This window comes from Rattus norvegicus, chromosome 3 (genome assembly GCF_036323735.1).
Source record: "Rattus norvegicus strain BN/NHsdMcwi chromosome 3, GRCr8, whole genome shotgun sequence".
NCBI lineage: Eukaryota > Metazoa > Chordata > Mammalia > Rodentia > Muridae > Rattus > Rattus norvegicus.
In genome coordinates, this window is record NC_086021.1 from 11,021,443 (window position 1) to 11,044,363 (window position 22,921).

General features: G+C 45.4%; 1 pseudogene; it reads left to right on the forward strand.

Moving 5' to 3' along the window:
• Positions 1-1,697: 1,697 nt before the first annotated feature.
• On the forward strand, positions 1,698-2,885 carry LOC134486253 (Y-linked testis-specific protein 1-like; annotated as a pseudogene).
• The last annotated feature ends 20,036 nt before the right edge of the window (positions 2,886-22,921 follow it).

The following is a 22,921-nucleotide window of genomic DNA, read 5'->3' on the forward strand; positions in this document are numbered from 1 at the left end:
ACATTTAAAATATGCCTGGTTGATATCGAGTTTGGCGTCAGTTTATCCCGACTTTGGAAGCAGGTCCAGGAGGTATTTTTTCCTCGCTCTTTGCAAAGAATCCATAATTCATGATTGCCATTGACTTCAATACATGGTATTTAATCCTGTCAAATTCCAGCTTTGTTTGAATAAAAATGACCCTCCTCTACTTGCGGGTTTTGATAAAGCTAATTTTGGGGTGCTATCCAGTGGGCTGCCTCGGAGGGAGAGCCTAGCATAATTTCTGATACGGAGAATGACTTAAAGATTACCAAAGGAAAGATAGCTGGGAAAATAACCACCAAGGATGTTGGTGACTCAGAAACCGAAGATTTTTTCAGAAAAAAAAATGCATGAAAAGAGCTACTTGGGCAGACTTTGACTCGAGTCACCAGAATATTTGGGTGGGGACTTTATTTTGGGTCTCCAGGAGGCTACGTGAGAAGTTAAACCTAGATGCTGGACGTTTCTAAGCGTAACTAGGTTAGGAACTGGCCTGAGAGCGCTTCTATGACGTAAGCAGAGCCTGGATGATGTCACAGAGCACTGGGCGGAGGTTGCGCTTCTCTTCCACTTGGGGGCACTAGACTCCGCTGAAGGTGGGTTCACTATCTTCGCAGCGGGGTGTGAAAGCCAGTTCAGCTCCTGAACCCCACAATTGCTCAACAGCCTTTTGGTGCCTGACCGGTTTCCGAAGACAGAATCTGGACGACTAGGACATTTTCTCTCGGTAAATACATTTATGAAGATAACTGGGACCCTTGTAGCCCAGAAATCTAAAACTTCTCCCTGGTACAGCGAGTAACCGTATGTTCTGATGTCTTCCACTTTTGAGAGCTCGGAGGACGGTCTAGGCTATTCAGTCTAAGAGTTTATTATTCTTTGATAACAATATCTAATTCATAATCCTACTAAAATGCTGCTCTCTGTGCCTGTGCATTTTAGGAGAAAATATTACTTAGTTTTTTGTTTGGTTTTGTTTTGTTTTTTTTTTTTTTTCGGAGCTGAGGACCGAACTCAGGGCCTTCTGATTGCTAGACAACTGCTCTACCACTGAGCTAAATCCCAACCCCAGGAGATATTATTTCTAAATGGCTGTTGTTGCCTACACAAAAGACTCTTGTTGCGGTCGAAGATGCAACAGCTTCGTGGAATAAACCTGGGTCTGGGTCAGGATGCACAGTACAGAAAGCCAATGGACTGGTGTGCTGTGTCTCTGGGCAGACAAATGTGGATGTTGCCTCATAGTTCATAGTTAGAGGGTAGAAGAGGGGTGTGGCCACCCTTCTGGCTTCTTTGCTATCCTTTCTCTGTTCTGCTTGCTTTGTGGGGACAGGGATACTTAATCCCACACTGACCTAGCCATTCAGGGAGAGGTTCCTCAGCAGAGGCAAAGTGCCTCGGGCTGAAGAAATGTATGTGAATATGTTATTCTGAGCTGTAGAGAACCAGTTGTTCATTTCCCTTTGAACTTTAGATTTTGATTTTTGAGACAGGGTTTTACTGTGCGTAGCTTTGGCTACCCTGGAGCTAACTCTGTAGACCAGGCTGGCCTTGATCTCACAGACGTCTGCCTCCCTCTGCCTCTTGAGTGCTGGAATTAAAGGTGTGCTCCACCATTGCCCAGCCCTCCTATGAACTTCTGATTTTGACAGAATTAGATTCAGATGCTCAAACCTGTTTACCATGCCCTTCCTCACCTGCTCCAAAGTTCTCTTAGACAAGAGCCTTGGTCCAGCGCTCTCCCCACCCCACCCCCATTGTTCTTGCAGGCACTCACATGACAGAGGCACCAGCATTGTGTCTGGTTTAAGCAGGTGAGCTCTTCTAACCCAGGCCACGGGCAAGTATGAAGCCTGAACACAGAACGATAGCCACAAGACAGTGGACCAGGATACCGTGACCTACCACACTAGGTCTACAGCCAAGAAGAAGAGGATGTCTCTGAGGAGGATGAGCACACCATCCTTCCAGAAGCGGAGGAGGAGGAGGCCTTCTCCCCAGGCCCTGGGGAACATTGTGGGCTGCAGAATTTCTCACGGATGGAAGGAAGGTGATGAGCCCATCACCCAATGGACGGCCATCGTTCTAGATCAACTGCCAACAAATCCCTCTCTCTATCTGGTCAAGTATGATGGAATTGACTGTGTCTACGGACTGGAACTTCACAGCGATGAGAGGATTTTAAAGCTTAAGGTCTTGCCTCACAAAGTAGTGCCTCACAAAGTCTTTCCTCACGTGAAAGATGCCCATCTCGCAAGAGCCGTGGTTGGCCAAGCTGTGGAGCATAAAATTGAGGGCAAACATGGCTCTAAGGACAACTGGAGGGGGGTGGTCCTAGCCCAGGTGCCGATCATGAAAGACTGGTTTTACATCACATACGAGAAAGATCCAGCCCTTTACATCCACCAGCTCCTGGATGATTACACAGAAGGTAACCTCCGTATCATTCCAGAGATTCCTCCAGCAGAGGTGAAGTCAGACGTTGACAGCGACATCTTAACAGGTCAATGTGTGCAGTTCACCAGAGGCGACGGGTCCAAAATATCGGCAAAGTCATTTACCAAGTTCCAGGCAAGCCTTCCGTGTACTTGATCAAGTTTGATGGCAACGTCCACATCTACGTTTATACTCTGGTGGAAAAGATCTGTTAAGGTGAAATTCACAAAGTGGGGGGACATAGATGGGGAATTTATAGGATTGGGGGGAAAATGTTTTTATGTGTTTTAGATAAACAAGGGCCTTTGACAACCCCAGTATCTTTTCCAGTGGAATTTGTTTTTGCTCTAAAATTAAAATGTGCGATGTGACGTGTTGTATGTGCACACTTTGGTGGAGGAGACGGGCTGTGGTGCATGGAACATGGAGAGGAAGCCGGAAGGGTCAAGGCTGTGAACAGTAACTCTGATGTCACATAGACTAAAACAAACAGGACTGAGCTGGTCTGGTCTTTAGGGAGAGAAAAGAACTGGAGATGAGGCTTAGAGGAGCAGGGATGGCACGGGGGAAAAAAGATGGATGTTTAGGAAGCAGTGGAGAGGCGCCATACATAGACAGACTCTCTGAGGTGAAGTTTGAGGGAGAGACAGACTGTTGGGGAAAGAGTGGGAGGGAACAGGGAGGTGGTCTTGGAACTCAAGGGGAAACCCAATAAACTGATCCAAGCAGACTGAGAATCAGAGAAGGTCGGGGATTGTTTGACTAACGAAACCTAATGAAACCTGTTTCTCATCTGTAGATGTATTATTTTTAATTATGTGGGTGGGGGCAGGGCATGAACACAGGAGACCACAGAGACAAGAATAGTCAGGTCCCCTGGAGCTGGAATTAAAGGTGGGTGGGAGCCATTGGACATGAGCTCAAAGATCAAATCCACGTCCTCTTTCAAAGCAGATGAGCTCTTAATCCATTAATCATCTCTCCAGGCCCCTAAAGTCATCTTTTTAAATACATCCAACCTTCACATGCAGAGAAGAGACCAGGATGAGGGTAAGAAAGACTAAATTGATGGGGATGTGGAAGAAAGACTAAAGAACACATGAGGGAGTAGAGGACACTGAGGGACGCAGGAATTCCAAATGGAGTTCTCAAAAAGTGAAGCAGGAGACCAGGAAGAACAGAAAAGGTCTAGAATGAGTTGAATTTGGGCCGCATCCATATTGGTCTCCTTGGTTCCTTAAAGAACAGCCAACCATCACTACAGAAGGTGGATGTGAGGGGGAAGCTTCCCCGGAGGACATTTTAACGAGGATAACTCAAGAGTAGTGAATATCAAACTCAGTTTATATCTATCGTTTCCTGAAAGTATCATAAAGCCCATTATTTTGTATGATCAGTAAACAGTAATTTACAAGGGAAGATGAGGAGGCTGTGAGCTTCTGTCAGGTGTTACCTGGATCCTGTGTTTAGCTTCCATGAGCACGTTAGACTCTGTTGCATCCTGTAATATTTTTTGAGGTCTCTTCTCAATGTCCCTAGATGACCACAAAGAGCTCCTGCACTGGCTTGTCCTGCCTGGATCTCCTTCGACTGGATGGCTTCCTACACACCTGCGGGCCCTGTTACCATATCTAGCCCCCGGAAGTTCCCGTCTTTTACTCACATGTAAGCTTATCCTCAGAACTCTTGATGGTGCCTCCAATGAAGAGGTGCTGAGCTCTTTCCTGTGCCATTTGCCGTGACTTTGAAATGGTTTGCGGGGGTTGGGGATTTAGCTCAGCGGTACAGCGCTTGCCTAGGAAGTGCAAGGCCCTGGATTTGGTCCCCAGCTCCCAAAAAAAGATCCAAAAAATAAAATAAAATAAAGTAAAATAAAATAAAATAAAATGCTTTGCGGTTCCTGACCATGTAGCTCTCTCCTCCTGAGAAGCCCCTGTGCACTCCATGGGGTCTCCCTGAGCCACATCTACACTCTAAGAGTTTCTTTGGAGACAACCTTATCTTGGACTCATTCATTGCTGTTTCTTCTCTAGAATAAGATTCTCACTGCAGGACTTGAAAATACTTTCTATCGTTGATTAATTCTGCTATTTGGGGGTTTTTATACTGGCTGGTTGTCTGACGGTTTCATTGCTGCGAAAAGACACCATGACCAAGGCAACTTATAAGGGACAACACTTTTTGTTTTGTTTTTGTTTTTTTTTTTTTTTTCGGAGCTGGGGACTGAACCCAGGGCCTTGCGCTTCCTAGGCAAGCGCTCTACCACTGAGCTAAATACCCAACCCCAAGGTACAACATATAATTAGGGCAGGCTTTCAGGTTCAGAAGTTCAGTCTATTTTCATCAAGGCAGGAATCATGGAAGCGTCTAGACAGACATGGTGTTGGAGAAGAAGCATATCACCCCCACAGTGATATGCTTCCTCCAACAAGGCCACACCTACTCCCACATGGCCACGCCTCCTACTTGTGCCACACTTCCCATGGGACAGTCACATTCTAACCACCGCCCTGATTTTATGCCAACTGGACACAAGCTAGAGTCGTCAGAGAAGAGGGCGCCTCAGTTGAGAACATGCGTCCATAAGATCCAGCAGTAGGGCATTTTCTTAGTGATTGGTGGGGGAGGGCCCAGCCCAGTGTGAGGGGCACCATTCCTAGGCTGGTGGTCCTGGGTTCTATAAGAAAGCAAGCTAAGCAAGACATGAGGAGCAAGACAGTAAGCAGTGCCACTCCATAGCCTCTGCCTCAGTTCCTGCCTCCAGGATCCTGTCCTGTTTGAGTTCATGTCCCACTTCCTTTGGTGATGAGCAGCAACGTAGAAGTGTAAGCTGAAGAAACCTTTTCCTCCCTAAATTGCTCTTTGGTCACCGTGTTTCCTTACAACAATAGGAACCCCAAGTAAGACAATTTCCTATAGAAACAGTGATTCTAGTAGAGCCACAGACACTTACCTCATAACCTCAAATAGAGACATATAGACACTTTGTTTTAATTTAAAGGTAAGACTTGCTCATGTACTGACGTGTGACGTTCTAGTTTGCTTCCTTCTCTCCGTGATGAATGCCACGATCAAAACTAACTTGGGGAGGAAAGGGTTATTTGCCTTACAGGTTACAGACCATCACTGAGGGAAACCAGAGCAGGAGCTTGAAGCGGTAACAAGGAGCACTGCTTGTTGACCTGCTCCCTGTCTCAGTCATTGTTCTGTTTCTGTGAAGAGACACCATGGTCAAGGCAACTACTATAATGAAAGCATGCAATTGGAGGATAACTTATAGTTTCAGACGTCTGGTCCATCATCATGGCAGGGAGCATAACACTGGAGCAATAGAGAGCTACTGCTCTGTAAGCAGAGAGAGACAGAGAGAGAGAGAGAGAGAGAGAGAGAGAGAGAGAGACAGAGAGAGAGAGAGAGACAGAGAACCAGAGAGACAGAGAGACAGAGACAGAGAGAGACAGAGACAGAGAGAGACAGAGACAGAGAGAGACAGAGACACAGAGATTGAGACAGAGAGAGAGGCAGAGAGAGACAGAGAGAGAGACAGAGAAAGACAGAGACAGAGAGAGACAGAGACAGAGAGAGACAGAGACAGAGAGAGACAGAGACAGAGAGAGACAGAGACAGAGAGAGAGACAGAGACAGAGAGAAGAGAGAGAGAGACAGACACAGAGATAGAGAGACAGAGAGAGAGAAATGGAGGGAGGGAGAGAGAGAGGGAGGGAGGGAGAGAGAGGGGGGAGGGAGGGAGGGAGGGAGAGAGAGAGATACTCTGGGAAGCATGGGGCTCTTGAAAACTCAAACCCCACCCTTTTCGACACCCCCACTTCCTCCAGTGAGGCCACAACTCTTAATCCTTCTAATCCTGGAAAATACTGTCACTTCCTGTTAACTAAATATTCAAATATATGACTGCAGGATCCTTTCTTATTCAAACCGCCACACTCCCCATGGCTTGCTCCATTACTATTTCTTACAGCCTAAAAGGCTATTCTTTTTATACATGACTACTGATGAACTTGCCCACAATGGTGGGCCCTCCCACAACAATCATTAATCAAGAAAATGTTCCATAGACTTGCCCAAAGACTAATCTAATGGAGGCAGTTCTTGAGTTGTTATCTCTTCTCAGTTGGCTCCAGATTGTCAAATTGGGGGAAAAAAAGAGAGAGAGAGACCCCGCACCATAATGTTTTTCTTATTCCATGTTACGTCCTCACCACCAGCCACTCCCTTCTCTCAGTGTATAGACCCACTTCCCTGTATCGCAGAACTGAAGAGTAACTACTGTCACCAACATGAACACTCGAGGATATGTGACAAGAAATGAATACATTCTACAGCTCCCAACACCAAGCAAAAGCATTTTAGTGTGTGCTGCACTTACTGGGAGACTGTCAGTCACTGGCCATTTAATTGGTCACAGTAGACCACAGAAGCAAAAAGTCACAACCTACATATCGTCTCCTCTCAGCAAGAGACATAGCCCTTTCTCAAAACCCATGAATCTATCTGTAGGCTTATATTTTTTCAAAAAATACTTTATTTAGGGTTCTTAAACACTTCAACCACCCTTCTAGCCCACGAACCAGAGGTAGCAGAAAGAGAAAGTTAACAGGAAAAGGGAGAGAGTTGTGGACCTATTTAGAAGTAATTCTTTGGGGCAACTCCAATCTTCATTGTGCAGTACAGTCCAATATCAAACACAAAACAGGAATCAGTAGCAGTGCCTTGACCTGGCAAAGACCACAAGGCTCTAACCAACAAGAAGCAGCAGAAGCAGCGAGAGGCGGCCGAATAGCACAGGCTCTTTTGTGCATTTCTCATTATGGATAAAAGACCAGCAAAGACCATCAAAGTATTGCTTGGTGTAGCAATGTAAAAATGTCCTCTCCCTCTGTGTGGGATTACATTTATGTTCTCCGTAAACATCCTGTCCCCCTTCAAGTATGTGCTCCAGCGAAATATCACATGCCTTCTCATATATCTGCTTCAGCAAAACATCCTCTCCTAACATAGCTTCCAGAAAAACATCCTGTGACACAAGTGAGTTTCCAAAGAAACCAAAATTTTTCCACTTCATCTAGCTTTTTCTCACACTCGACCGTGACATCACAAAACATATAATGGCCATCTTGCAAAGGTCCTAGCGCCCAGCTCTACCAGCCACTGGAGCTTCTGCAATTGCACTCCGTGAGACTCAGACCCTATTGCGAGCACAACCTTCAGTTATCCCCGTAAACATTGTGATCTCTCCATGTTCGCTCTCAGCCAATAGTTGTCCAACTTCCAGCCAACTCAGCTGTTACCAGGAAAACCCTCATTAAGAAATCCAATTAATTTGACTTGGTTTATTTTCCCTGACAGAACGGAGTGTTCTCTCTGCATGGTTACACTGGTGTCTGAGTCATCTGTAATAAAACCCAATACTATTACGATAAAAGTCAAAGGAACTATGACAAATAGCAAATCACATGACAAGCATCACAGTTGGCCAAGCCTTTTCTGCAGCTTTATTGAAGTATAATTTAAATACTTAAAAAATCTATTTTAAGTGTGTAATTTAATGATTTTAAAGCAAAATTTATAGCTTCTTTCCCTTTTTTAATAATCATTTCCCACTAGTTCATACGATATCGAAGTCTATTAAAAACACAGAAGTTAAGTCAGGAGAAGGACTAAACGGGAAGCAGCAAGGTTCTTGATTTCCTAAGACAACAGATACATTGGCAGAATCTTCTGGACAAAACCACTTGGGAGACATTTGGTCTTCTATTAGCGTGCAGCCTCCAGACAAATAGTTTAAAAGATTAAGTCATGGGTCCACCTACATTAAATCCAGACCTGACCTGGTATGGTCAGCATCACTTTTGGCCACTTTCATGTTAATCACATTCATCACTCTTACAATTTGCCTAGCAACTGTCATAGTAAACAAACTTATTTTGGTTCATGATTTCATACCTTTTGGTCCATGGTCACATAACCATGAAAGGGGCACGATAGAGCTCAATTGCTAACCTCACTGTCATCCGAGAAGCAACAACACAGGAAGAGAACAAGGACAAAAAAACTCCCTCCAAGACATGTCCCAAATGACCAAGTCCCTTAATTTCCTATCTCCTAGTTTCCCGCCACCTTCATACACATCCATCAACAGATGAACTCATTGATTACAGCCCACAGGGTCCAATCGATTTTCATAGTCCCACCTTTGAACATTTTACTGGGACAATGTGTATCTTAAAAAATAGTGTAGGACCAGAAGGTTGTGTCAGAGGTCTAAACTTCACCTCACACTAGGAAGAGCTGGGTAGATTTAACAACATCACCTATTTCTTTCTAGTAAAGAGATTCACCATGTCTGCATTGCAGCATTTTGTCTGGGGTGAGATACCATCAGAAGTCAATTGTAAAGACGCCCCCCACCATGTATTTACTTGAATGAAAAATGGGACATCTATAGACAAACACGCATATACACAGACTCACAGAGAGAGGCAAAAAGGGAAGGAGTTGAGTCTTAGGAACCCTCAAGGAAGAGGGAGTGGAAATATAAGATACAGATGTCAGCGAGTACCAGAACAAAGCAGTGTCTTCTGTACACAACAGGACCACTATCCCTCAGCCCTAGCTGGTAGGAAAGGGAGAGTCAGTTTTCTACAAAGATATAGCTGGTGATAAGCTGACCAGGCTCCAGTGGCTTGCCAAATGCCCATGAATTTATGGGCAGCATAAATGACTTGAGTGTGTTATTACTGAGGGCAGAAAAAGAGCTTGAAGTTGGGAGAAGGGATTAGGTGCAGATGGATCTGGGAGGAGTTAGGAAGAGAAGTGAGAAGTAAATTTTATCGATATATAATGTACGAAATTCTCAAGGAACTAATAAAATTGGTTTAAAATACCATATCTGTACTGAACACATACAAACCATTTTTCTTGTCATCTCCTAAATAACAGCCCCTCGTGATTTCATTTCACTAAGTACAAAAGTTATTCAGAGAGTATTTAAAATGTAGGAGGGTCTGGGGATATGGCAAAGGGGTAAAACCAAGTGTGTGGTCACACTTGCAAACACCAGTGCTTTGTATGGGAACAGGAGGATGACCGGGCCTTCCTGACTTATAAATGTTGTATTTATAAGAGTTACCTTGGTTATGGTGTCCATTCATAGCAGTATAACCCTTAGTAAAACTTTGACTATGGGGTGGCCAGTGAACTTCAGAGGTCCCCAGGTTCTGTCTCCCTGATTGTGGGGTCAGAGTGCATGCTACCACTTTAGACTTGTAAATTGGCTCTGGGGATCCAGGCTCAGGTCTCCATGCATGTACAGCAAGCAGTTTACCTACTGACTCATATCCTTTAGCTAACAAATGGGTTTAAAAGGAGATAGAGGTAGTTCCCAGGTGCCTGACATCCGGGAAGCTGCGCTCTGGGGCAAACAAGGTCAGCTGTTGCAGGGTGAGGGTCATGGTACAGGGGAGATTAGGGCCAAGGAGACATAACAGGGACATGCTTGGGACTTACATTGACTGTGCTGCCTCCACACAGAAGCCTGATGCCTCCTGCCTGCAAGCTGGAGGAGAGCCATCTCCATCGGTACAGGTTCCTACGATCTAAATGTCTCCCCTACCTCACCCCTAGGAAGATGTCAAAAAAGAAATCATCATTGGGAAGCAGCAGTTTGGAGGGTGTGACTTCAGTCAAAAAGATGAACTCCTCCTCTGTGTTTTTGGTGCACCTATGTTTAAAAAGAACCGCCAGAGAGCTTTCTGGACCTTCTCAGCCCAGTAAAATATAGGCAGAACGCACCATCTGCAAGCCAGGTAGCAGGCTTCAGTAAATTTGCCAAGGCTCTGAACTTGGACTTGAAGCCTCATTATTAGCCATCCTGTCTCTGAGTCTGTAGTGACAGAAAGCTTGCTGGTTCCTGGGTGAGGCAGGGATCAGCCAGGAGAGGGGTGAAAATACAATGTGCTTCTTGATTTCTAGTGAGAACAGAATGCAGGTGAATGCTTCAAGGGTAAGCAATATGAGAGGCACAGCTTGGTTAATCTCGGGCCCAAAATATAAAGCAAACAAGAAAAATAAATTGTATGCGGGAGTTGGCAGACATGATCACTAATCTTGGTTGCTGACCTGATTGGCTCTGAATTCAATTAAAATGCACGCATCTGGGCACTCTTGTGAGGTGTTTACTTGATCAGGTTATTTGAATCAGGAAGATTTGCCCTAAGTGTAGGTGGGACCTTCTGGTGGCAACCCAGATTGAAGAATGTGAAAGAAGGAGGCTTTGATTTTTATCTGCTTGCCTTCACTCTCACTGGCAAGTTCATCTCTCCTGTGGCTGCTGCATTCCTTTGCTAATATTCGAACCACCTTCTCTGATATCTCATTGTAGACTGAAGACCAATGCCTCCAGGAAACTCACATGCCTGCATTACCAGGTTAAGATGTCTGAGGCATCAAGCATCATAGACTGAGCAGCCAGAGGGGTTCTCAGTATCATTGCATGAGACAGCCATTGTTAGATTATCCAGACAGTGTCCTGTAAGCCAAATAACCTTTTAATATGTTTGGTGGTTTGAATAGGAGTGGGTCACCATAGACTCATTTGAATGCTTGACCCATGAGGAATGATACTATTAGGAGGCGTGGCCTTGTTGGAGTAGGTGTGACTTTGTTGGAGTAGGTTTGGCCTTGTTGGAATAGATATGGTCTTGTTGGAGAGGGTGTGGCCTTTTTGGAGTGGGTGTGGCCGTGTTGGAGTGGGTGTGGCATTGCTGGAGTGGTTGTGGCCTTGTTGGAGTAGGTGTGACTTTGTTGGAAGAAGTGTGCCATTGTGGTGGCTTTGTTTTGAGATTTGTATATACTCAAACTATGCTCAGTGGTACAGACAACCCCTTTCTGCTGTCTGTGCATCAGGAACTTTGGGCTCCTCCAGCACCAAGTCTGCCTGGATGCTCCTATGATTCCTCCTATGATGATAATGGACTGAACCTCTGAAACTGTAAGCCAGCTGCAGTGGAATCTTGTTCTTTATAAGAGTTACCTTGGCTGCTGTGTCTGCAGCCATGAGCATTCTCAGGCTACAGAAGAGTCTTGCCTCTAGTGTCCTCCACTGTGCTAAAAAGAAGGTCCAGTTGGACCCCAATGAGACCAATAAAATCATCAATGCCAACTCCCGTCAGCTGATCAGGAACCTGATTGAAGATATCCTGTCATCTGGGAGCCTGTAACTGTCCATTCTCAGGCTCACTGACAAAAAAAACATCTTGAAGGGCAGGCATATGTTCATAGGGAAGAAAAAGGGTACTGCCAACACTTGGGTGCCTGAGAGGGTGACCTGGATGAGAAGGATGAGGATCCTGCACCAGCTTCTCAGGAGATACTGCGAATCTAAGAAGATTGACTGCCATATATATCATAGACTGTACCTGAAGGTCAAAAGGAATGTATCCAAAAACCAATGGATTCTTATGCAGCAGATACACAAACCAAAGGCAGACAAGACCCGCAAGAATCTACTGACTGACTAGGCTGAGCCTCGCAGGTCTGAGACCAAGGAAGCACAAAAACGTGTGAGAGGAGCACCTCCAGGCCAAGAAGGAGGAGATCATCAAGACTCTGTCCAAGGAGGAAGAGACAAAGAAATAAAACTTCCTTCACGTCTGTGCATAATGACCTCACTGTGGGCTCACATGATCAGTCATTAAAATAAAACAAGCCTTAAAATAAAAAAAAAGAGTTACCTTGGCTATGGTGTCTGTTCACAGCAATGGAAATCTAACTAAGATGATGTGTATTCATTCTGCCATTTCTGTTTCTCTGGAAAACCTAATACAATAGCGCTCTAGAGAGAGGAACAAGTACACACAAGACAACATAAATTCCAGTTTACTTTTCTGGTGAATATAAACTTCTTGTGGTTTTCAAAAAAAAAAAATTCAAACTTGTTGGTTTTTTGTTTGTTTGTTTTGGGGTGTTGTTGTTACTGCTGCTGCTGTTGTCGTTGTTGTTTTTGTTGTTTTTAAAGAAGAAACACATTAAGCCTCTTCATCCCTGACTGGCTGGCAAACCCCCGAGCCCACATCAGCTAAAGTGATTATGGCATTAGGAATGTGTGTACAAAAAAAACCATAAAGTTATTCCTGTGAAGTTCAGATGAGAGACAACAGCGGCCATGTGGGCAAGCCTAGAGCCTCAACCATTTAAGCAGACAAATCAGGACACATTGTCAGCAGCCTGTCGAGCCAACAGAAACCAGGGCCTGCATGTTGTGCTTTTTATTTTATGAATTTTTGCAGCCACCCTGCTCATTAATCGTGTTATAATGTTAACTTTGGCACTTTTTTTCTTGGCTCATCAAATATTTCCTTAATGAATTGTCAGCTAACACCCCCCCCCCATCTTCATTGTAATGACTTTCAAATTAAGTTCATCTGCATGGGGTTTTTAGAACTCTATGATGACAGAAAACACGGGGAAAAAACCTCTTTCATTGTATTTGAAGAAAGACATAGTCATTCCCCTGCTGCCTTCCCCAGTGCTGACTGTTCCCAAGCTCAGTGGTGAGACCTCTGCCTCATGGGCACCATCAGAGCAGTGAGATGAGCACTTCCAAACCAGGAGGCATTATACTGACATGACCATACGGTGCTCCCTCACCTACAGCCACCGGGTTCCAAACTCCTGGTGTCCCTCCTCCCCTTAAAAGAGAGCTGTTGGTATCCATGCTCAGCATCACCCATGCCCATAATCCAAAGCTCATACCTTTTAAAAATCATATGTGTTTATATAATCGCATGTGTAAATGTTCTGGCTACATGGAACTGTGTGCACCACGTGCCTGCCTGATGTCTGAAGAGGCCAAGAGAGGGCATTAGATCTCCTGAAACAGGCTAACAGTTCAACTGTGAGCCATCATATGGATGCTGGGAATAGAACCTGGTCCTCTGCAAGAGTAACACGTGTTCTTCATGGCTGACCCATCTCTCTAAGCCCCAGAATCTGTGTCCTGTCCCTGGAGATGCTTTGCCTCTCTACAAAACCACATAGAGACTTGGTGACCATCCTAGAGAATAGACTTCACCCTATCAATGAAGAGGATGCCATGGATGGTGGTATTGTAGACACTAGAAAACTCTGAGGGAAAGTGCCTTGTATAGGGGAGTCCTGTGAGAACCAAGACTGGAGGAGCACACTGGACTGGAGAGAGATTGGGTTGGGCCATTGCAGAAGATAAAAGAGTGATGGTGCCAAGGACATTTGAGCAATCCCATGAACTATCCAGTCTGGGGTCTTAGTTAGGTTTCCACTGTTGAGAAGAGACACCATGACCAAGGACAACATGTAATCGGGGCTGGCTTACAGGTTTAGAGGGTCAGTCGTTATCATCAAGGCAGAGGGCATGACAGTGTGCAGACAGACATGGTGCTGGAGAAGGAGCTGAGAGATCTACATCTTCATCTAAAAAAAGCCAGGAGCAGACTGTCTCCCACATGGCTGGGCGAAGGATTTCAAGAACTCACCCCCACAGGGAGACCCCTCCTCCAAGAAGGCCAACCTCCTAATAGTGCCATTTCCTGGACAGTGTATATTCAAACCACCACAGGGTCTTTTCCCGTATATGATAATTACACCGTTGTTTATAGCCTTGCTTAAAGACTCATGATGTTTGCGTGAAGAACATTCGTTGGGTCTGGGTGGCTCCAAAACCCCAAGAACATGAAGTCCTGTATCTCCCTGAAGTATGAAATTGGCATGTGTGCACAGCCCCTCCCATCCTCTGCAATATCATAATGTTAAGTGTGTGCAGGTCCAGTGTGCAGACAGTAATTACCGGCATGTGTGCGTTCTTGAGCCGCACACTCAACATAATCAGGCTTGTGCCTTCTGTACTTTTGTTTATTGTTCGGAACTCTGGCCTAGAAAGATGGGCAAGTAGTTCTGAGAAGGAAGATTGCTGGGTGCAGCCAAAGGCATGAAGGTATGTGATTTAATTACAGAGCTGAAGGAATCTGGCTCATTTCTCCCTTTATCACATGAGAGATGAAGTCACTCTGCCCAGCCAATTGCAAAAAAAAAAAAAAAAAAATCACAGAGAAAAGTCACATAGGATGCTTGTTTTATCTAGACTAGATCATGAGCCCGGATCAGATTTAAATCTCCATATGTACAGAGGAATAATTTCTTTTTGGTGAAGAGATGCCATCCTTTGCAAGCACCCAGGCCAAGATTAGGCAGATCTGGGTGTTTGCTGTGAGAACACCTCTCTTCCTGTGGAGTCCCCATCATGACCACTAAGGTGGACATATGATCCCAAGTTCACCACCATTCTGCTCAGCCCCATAACATATGAAGTAGAACACATAATTTGGGGAGATGAGATGTGCATATTTTAGACCATCTCCTATGCACGGAAGAGAGCAGCGTTGAAAGGACTGGAGAAGATGTTGGCTGACCCCAGGCCTTTTCTCACAGAAACAGCTGACAAACCGCCCCAAAATGTTCCAGTTATGGATGTTTCCTTCAATAACAGAGAGGTTAAAATAGCACACTTGCCTCGCCCTCCCTCCCCCAAGTGATGGGCGGCGGGCACACAAGCCACCAGGCTTCCTATAGGAGAAGCCTCTCTGCTTCCCTCAGAGCAGCTCTCCAAGAAAATAAATAGCATGTGCTCATTATTCAAATGAGGCTTAATTAATGCAGAACTCGCCCCCAAACTTTCCAAGATACCCATGGTAATGAGCTCCCAGCTCTCTTCACCTCCAGTTTGTGATGTCAAGCTGAAGAGCTCCATGTGACAGAAGGTGGGATGCTAAGGACCCAACAGCAGTTTGACTCCACAGTCTCACAGCTTACAGAAGTATCTCGGCCCCAAAGCCTGTGTTCAGTCATCGGCTCAGGGGTAAAGGTGGTTTGGTTGGTGACGTGCTCCCCAGAGAGCCTCTAAGGGTATAAAAGAGGCTCAACTCAAGAGACTTTGAGGCTGTCTCTAATTTACACACCTGAACCAGCCCCGGCCCTAATTCTAACAAAAAAATTTCATACGTAGTACAGCAAAAGGCACTGAGTCACGCTGACCTTTATTTATAGCCTCACGTCTTGCTCAATTGACGAGAACACACCTCCAGAGTCCTGGAGGAAGCAGCATTGTGCCTGTGGTTCGAACAAGACAGGATAGAGGAACTGGAGAGTTAAGGGTGACGCTAAAATGGAGAGAAGCTATCTTCTGGGGTCTAGCTTTTGTCTCCTGATGGCTGAGCATCAGAAACATCAACTCAACCGACCCAGCCAAGGCTGCCTGTGGAGATAGTGCATGTTTTCCTAAAGATATCTCAGTCGAGGCTGAGAAACACATGGGCCTGAAGATACAGCCCATCAGTTAAGAGCATGTTCCAAACTCGCAGGGAACCCAAATTCTGTTCTTAGGATCCACTTAAGCAGCTCACAGCTGCCTGTAAATCAGCTCCTGGGAACTTGAGGTCCTTTTCTGGCCGCCAAGGGAATCTGCAAACAATCTGCATGCGCGTGCATGCGTGTGTGTGCACACACACAATTGAAACTGTTCTAACTGAGGGTCAGGAAGTGTATGGCCTCTGGTTTCACGCTGTTACTAATCCACTCTCATTCCTAGATACAAACGATGTAACTCATAAAACCATCTTGGAACTTTATTTACAAAAAGAAAATCACCGAAGAGAAACAAGTGATGGGCTAGAGTGATGGGTCAGTCCTAAAGAGCAATGGCTGCTCTTGCAGAGGACCCGAGTTCCATTCCCAACACCCACGTGGCAGCTCACAACCATCCATAAGTCCAGTTCTAATGGATCAGACATCCTCTTCTGATCTCTAAGGGTACCATATGCATATAGCACACGCACATAGGTGCAGGTACATATAAAATAACAAAATAAATCTAAAAAATTTAAATAAAACAAGTATATTCAATCATTATATTTTACCTAATTTTTAAACTTCACTTTATCCTTCAACCTTGCTGTAAATTATATCTTTTGAACAATGGTCCCCGAAAAGCCACAGAATTGTGTATAAAGCTCTCTCTAAATGCCCATGTTCAAATCAGAGACAGTGACAGTCACCTTCTCTGTGTAATAAACTCACTGATTTCCCCCTGTGGTTTAGTAGGGGATCCAGCTTTTCCTGAATGAAGGTCTCTGAGTGGGACAGGAACTGCTCAGGCTGTGACTGCAGTATCTAGTGTCCCCACCACTGCGGACAAAGGACAGAGTCCTCCCCACGGGTCCCACAGACCCCAGATGCTGGTGCAATAATCGAGCCTCTTGATTTCCCTCTCTGTGAGGTAAAGGCATCCATTCACCTGGAATTCATCCAGAACCTTCAAGAGTCAGAAACATCCTGCAGAACCAAGCAGCTTCTCTGGCCCTCTCCAAGGTCCTGAGAACATCCACGAAGTCCAGTTCACTGAAAAGATGAGGGCAGCCTGCCATTGCCACAACCTCCCTGGGAGCAGGGAGGGTGGGCAGAGGAGGCAAACACTCTCTGTTTCCCATTCCTCATGGTTCCCATTCCTTACATATAAAACATGCAACTTGCAGACTCGTCATTCAAAACACGAGGGGCTGGGAAATGGCTCATTACGTTAGGGATTCAAGGATCATAATTTAAATTCTCAGGCCTGGGCACTCTGTCTGGAGCCACAGTCATTCCGATGTGGGCTCTGCCAACACAAGACATCCGGCTGCCATATACAGGGCAATACTGCAGCCCCACCCACTTTCAGGCTCACATTCACTCACTAATCAATAATCATGGGGTTCAGTGCAGAGGCCACTGGCTTTAAGAAGAGCATGAAACATCGAGTGTATGCTAATTCAGCCTGATCACATGATGTTTCTGTGATGTCAGAGCCACGGTCTCTAGGATACCACCTGGACCCATTCTCTCTCTGAGTTAACACCTTAATTGGAAAGCACATAACGGGAGGATACTGGAGAAAGTCTAGGGTAGACCAAGTCCTGCCAAGTCCCCAGTAGGGAAGTGGTCCCACAGCCACAAACCCTTTTCACACCTCCATCCACTTAAGGCTGTGATTCATGAATGATATTAATAGAAACCAACCAGGCATGGCCATGCCTACGGTGCCATGTCCAGCAACAGATGTCTCCTATAGTGGTTGTATTAGAATAACCATAACCCAAGAATGCAGCCCACTCATCAGTGCCAGATCACCTTCACTAACAAGGCTGGTGGTTTCGCTTGAAAAGGAAGCTGGAACCTAGGCTGTGCCTAAGCTGGTCCTGACTGTAATTGATCTGTTTCTTCCAGAGGGGAAACTGAGGAATGTGACTAGTTTCAGATGTGGATCTCTCAGCTCTGATATTGACGTCTTTGTTAGTCAGTGTCTGAGATGGCCCAGAGGCCCTGGGGAATCTGGCTTGGGACAGGAGAGATGCTTTTCATCCTAATTCACCATGGTTCCCCCAAGTGATGACAACATGGTTTGCCTGTTCACTTGATGCTCTCCTTGCCAGTCTGCTGGCTAACAGAGGAGCAGCACCTCTTCCTCTGCATCAAGCTAGGTCTATGCTCAAACCCCTTAATCCCCCAGACCTGCTTCTCCCATTTCATATGAGCACAATGAATCTTTAAAGAATTTTAGGGCCCCCAAAATGAGGGAAACCATGTGGTATTTGTCCATTTTGCTTGGGATGGGCCCTTCCAATGTAAGCCCTTCTCTATTTAAAAGATCAGATACCAAACAGACCCACACAGCCATATCTCTACCCAGAAGCTCAGGAAAATACTCAAATTTCAGAGAATCTTGAAATCAAGCTATCCACCCTGCTTCCTGCTATGACCCAACACATGAACACACACACACACACACACACACACACACACACACACACACACACAGAATCTGGCTGCCCTTTCTTCTCCTAGACTAGAAATTGAAGGTAATAATTTCTGCTTTACATGTTCCCAAGGATCCCTGTGCCATGTTCTATCTGACCACTGACATGACTTGATGCGTTAGAAAATGTGTCTTGCCAGAGCTCTGGTTCTAGGTGCGGGGGACAGGGAGTGGGCACAGTGGCCAACGTCACTGTTCCCAGTGCTACCTGCTTTGGTCCTAGTTTCCTTGTACAAAGACAGAAAATCTGGTGTCGACTCCTCTCCTGGCAACTCATGCCCACAACTGCAACTCTGAAAGTCTTTCTCTTCCTCCAAGGAAAGGACTTCTTCATATTTGGAAGGCTGAGGCAGGGGAATCATTGCAAGCATGAGGCCAGCCTAGGCTCTATAGTGAGACACTGTCTTGAAAGGGGGAGTGGAGGAAGAAGGGGAAGGGAAAAGGAGCAGAAGGAAGCAGAGGGGTAAGGATGGATAGAAGGATGGAGTGCTGTAAACATCTATCTCCAATGCTCACCAACACAGCTATAGCTTGCATAATCTCCATGATGATTCCCAATGTAAGGGTGCACAGTCATTCACGGAACACACACACACACACACACACAAGCACACACACACAGTCATCTCATGCAAAGCCTCCATCCAAAGAGAGAGCACACAGCTTAGGCTCAGAGCCTCTTGGTGAATGGCAGTCAGCCTCTGCATTTGGACACTGTGCCCATAGTACTCAGAGTCAACACATCAGAGGACACCTGCACACCATGCTTACCCTGGCACCATTCTCAGTAGCCAAGATGTGGAATCAGCCTGAGCATCCATCAATAGACCATTGAATAAGTCCTGGTACACATACACAATGGAATATTATCCAGACACAAAAGGGATGGAATTAAGTCTTTGGTAGGAAAACTGGAGAACACCCCATTAAGCAAAATCAACCAGACACCGAGAAGCAAATACTGTAATTTTTGTCTCCTTTGTGAGTCCTGTAATTCTTTACAGAATCTTTATGGATTCTTAACAGATCCAACAACAAACAAACAAAAAAACAAACAAAATAACAAACAAACAAACAAAAAACCCATCTATGTCCGTATGTCACAAAGGCAGACAAAGGCCTGGAGAAGGAAGGAGACTAGGCAGGGGGGTGGGGAATGGGGGTGAGCAGGAAGGTCAGATAGGGTAAAGCACATGACATGGTTAAAGGAAGTTGTCTTGATGCAACCCAGCACTGTGGATAATGAATAGACACTGATATAAAAAAATGAAGAAGGAAAAAGAAAAAGAAAAGGTTACAATTTCAACGTCAGAGACACTGATGAGTCTGAGGACCACCAACTACATTCAAATGAACCAAGAGCCATGGCCCCCTGGCCTGAGATGCCTTAGTTATCATTCCTTTGCAATTTCAAAGCACTCGCTTAGTTATATATGAGCATTCGACATACACTACAGAAGCCAGGGAGATGGCTCCACAAATAAAGCACTTTCCATCGAAGAATAGAGACCTAGGTACAACTCCCCTCCCCTGGAAACCCAAAGAAATGGGGGTAGGGGTCAAAGGGGGTGTGTGTGGAGGTTGCCTATAATTAAAGCCTGGGAAGACAGAGTTAGGGAATCCAGAGAGTAAACTGGAAAGCAGAACTCGTCATATCAGTGAGTCTGATTTTGACTGAAAGACCTTCCTGCGGAGAATCTGATAGGAAAGCAATGAAAACCTATGATATCATATCACTCATACACACGTCCGTACAATACACATTCAAACACATGAGTACACATACATATCTCTCACACACACAAAGAAAGAAAGAAGGAAAGAAAGAAAGAAAGAAAGAAAGAAAGAAATGGATAGATAAAATACATAAGTAGAAACTGCAATTAGGCTCCACTCGTCCGTTTTTGATGTAAAAAGAAAGGGGTTGGTCGAAATGCCCTGTTTTGTTCTTTAAGTAGCGCTGAAGAGGGGCTGGGGATTTAGCTCAGTGGTAGAGCGCTTAACTAGGAAGCGCAAAGCCCTGGGTTCGGTCCCCAACTCAAAAAAAAAAAAAAAGTAGCGCTGAAGACCAAATCCAAGACCTTGTGCAGCTAAACGCTCTTCCTGTAGCCCTATTAGGCGCTCACTGACCTATCAAATGGCCGGTGGCCCTCTCTAATTGGAGGGATACGGCTGTGCCCAGGTCAGAGGTGGGTGTAGGTCTCACAGGTGAGAACTCACGGAGATATTGTCCCTCTGACTGGCGCTTGAAGGCGCACATGTCCCGGAGCCTGTCTTTGCGTTCTTCCAACTCGGATAGTCCAGGCATGGCTCTCCAAACCCCCACCCCCAACCCACCCAAAACTTAGAAGGTGCGGACTGAGACTGAAAAAGCCTTGCACTTGCAACTGTCAAGATGGAGGGACCCTGACTGCTCCCTCTCCTGCCACCTCAGAACTGGTGGGAGGGACTGGAGGACAGTATTCCTTGTGCACCCTAGAAGAGAGGTCAACTCGTACAGAAGTTTTTTCTCCGTGCACAGTGGAAGGCAAGTCTTAGATATCTTGATGGTCACTTTTGATTTGGGATCAATGGTAGGGGGTGGAGATTTGCAGCAGTGTCTCTGAGGATGTCATAAAGAGTCAGACATACCGAAAGTGAATCTCTCTCTGCCCTGCCCTTTGCTGTGTGGACCTGAACAAAGACATCTCTGAACTTCAGTTCTTTCTAGCCCGGAGACAGGATGAGCACCTCTTCACTGTAGGCTTGGGACAAAGACTGTACACCATCCTATACCTGCAGTTGGCACAGAGAGCACCTGTAGAGACACGAGCCTGCAGTCACGCACGCGCAGCTCCAGTGCGGATTGTTCTGCTCAGGAAAAGAAATGCTGACTTTTCATTGATCCACCTAATGGCTTTGTGTGGCTAATCAGCCTGAACTGCATCCTATTGTGTGTCTGCAGTTAGATCTAACTGTTGATCTAATTACCCAGGTCTAGAATTAGACTCTCATCCGGAGCTGGGAGAACTGCTTCCACCATCTCCTCCTTCTAATGGAAACCCTTCTGAGACTGAGAGCGTCCTCCCTGAAGCCTCAAAGTTGCCTTGAGCGAAAATGGCAGGTAGCAAAGGAAATCTTATTTTCCCCCCAAGCCCTAACTAACTACGGGATGTCATCACAGCCCAATTAGTATTTACCCAACAATGTGCTGATTCCTGATCCAGGCAAAAACTTAACAGTCATTTAAATGGAGCACGATGTTTAAATTTTAATTTCATTACGTGCTGGTAATAATCTTAAAATTATAAATCCAAAGTATCACACGGAATACATTTGCAAACGTAAAATATTCAGTACTCATTCTTGTTTCATGGCACACATGGTTGTTGGTTTGATTTTCAAACCAGAACTGAATATCCTTTTATGGTGAAAGAGATAACAGAATTTTTCCCTGCACCAAAGCCTGCTTGGAGAGGGAGAGAAACACATCCACACCATAAAAGAGCATCTGGGCAAACAAAAGTGCCACGCCTGTCACCTGTGAGATATGAGCTACCTATGTGTGGTTTACTGATGCTCTCACATTTCTGCTAACAAGTCAGTCGATACAACAAAAGCCACTTCAGAATTCCCAGACATTCAACACAGATTGTCACAGAAGGGGCAGTGGAGACTGTCAGCCTCTGCAGGACTCTCAGACTGTCAGGGCCTCGATGCCTATATTCTGGCTGTTATATCTATAGGACAACGTTCTCCCAGAGGAATAGAGGGTTTGCGGGCTCATCAGCACACATGTGTGCACATGCGCAGAAAAGAACCATCTCGGCTGCTTGGAGTCCTGCACCAGTGGAAGGGGAAGTCTCTGGTCCTGCCAAGACTGAACTCCCCAGTGAATGGGATTGTTGGGAAAGGGCAGAACGTGGGGGTGCATCAGGAGAGGAACACACCTATAAAAGGGGAGTGGGAGGTGCTAGGGAGATGTTAGCCTGCAATCCAGGAAAGGGAATAACATTTGAAATGTAAATAAGAAATACCCAATTTAATGAAGATGGAATAAAAAAAGACACTCCTTCTGGAAGAGAAGAATGTGTGATTTCTTTTCAGGATCTGTGGGAAGACTTTGGACACCTGGGCAAATGTGGAATGACCTATAGATCCTTGGAAACATTTGGGTAGTTCCAGAAATTCCTGGAAAAGTGGAAGATCCGAGATCTCTATGGCAAGAGAGGAAAGTTTATGTGAACCTGGAATGTGTGGGGAATTACCTGTCCAAGTTTGTCAGTAGAAGAGTCAGCAGAAGGTGGGCCAGGCACAGTGTGATCTTCTTTGAGTCTTTCACTGTTCTCTCCAGTACTGTGTTTTGTAGATGTTACAGGCCCTCTGGATACCAACTCGTCACAGTCCGCATGTTCTTCAAATGCAGTAGACATATCCTGCTTTTTTTTTAACTTCCCAAGAATGGGCACTAAAGATGAGGACACTCTTTTTCTAGTAGCAGGATGTAAGCAGATGTAAGGTATCCCTGGTCCTCAGCATCTAGATGTATTAAAAAAATTAAAGCACTTGTTTTATGTGTTC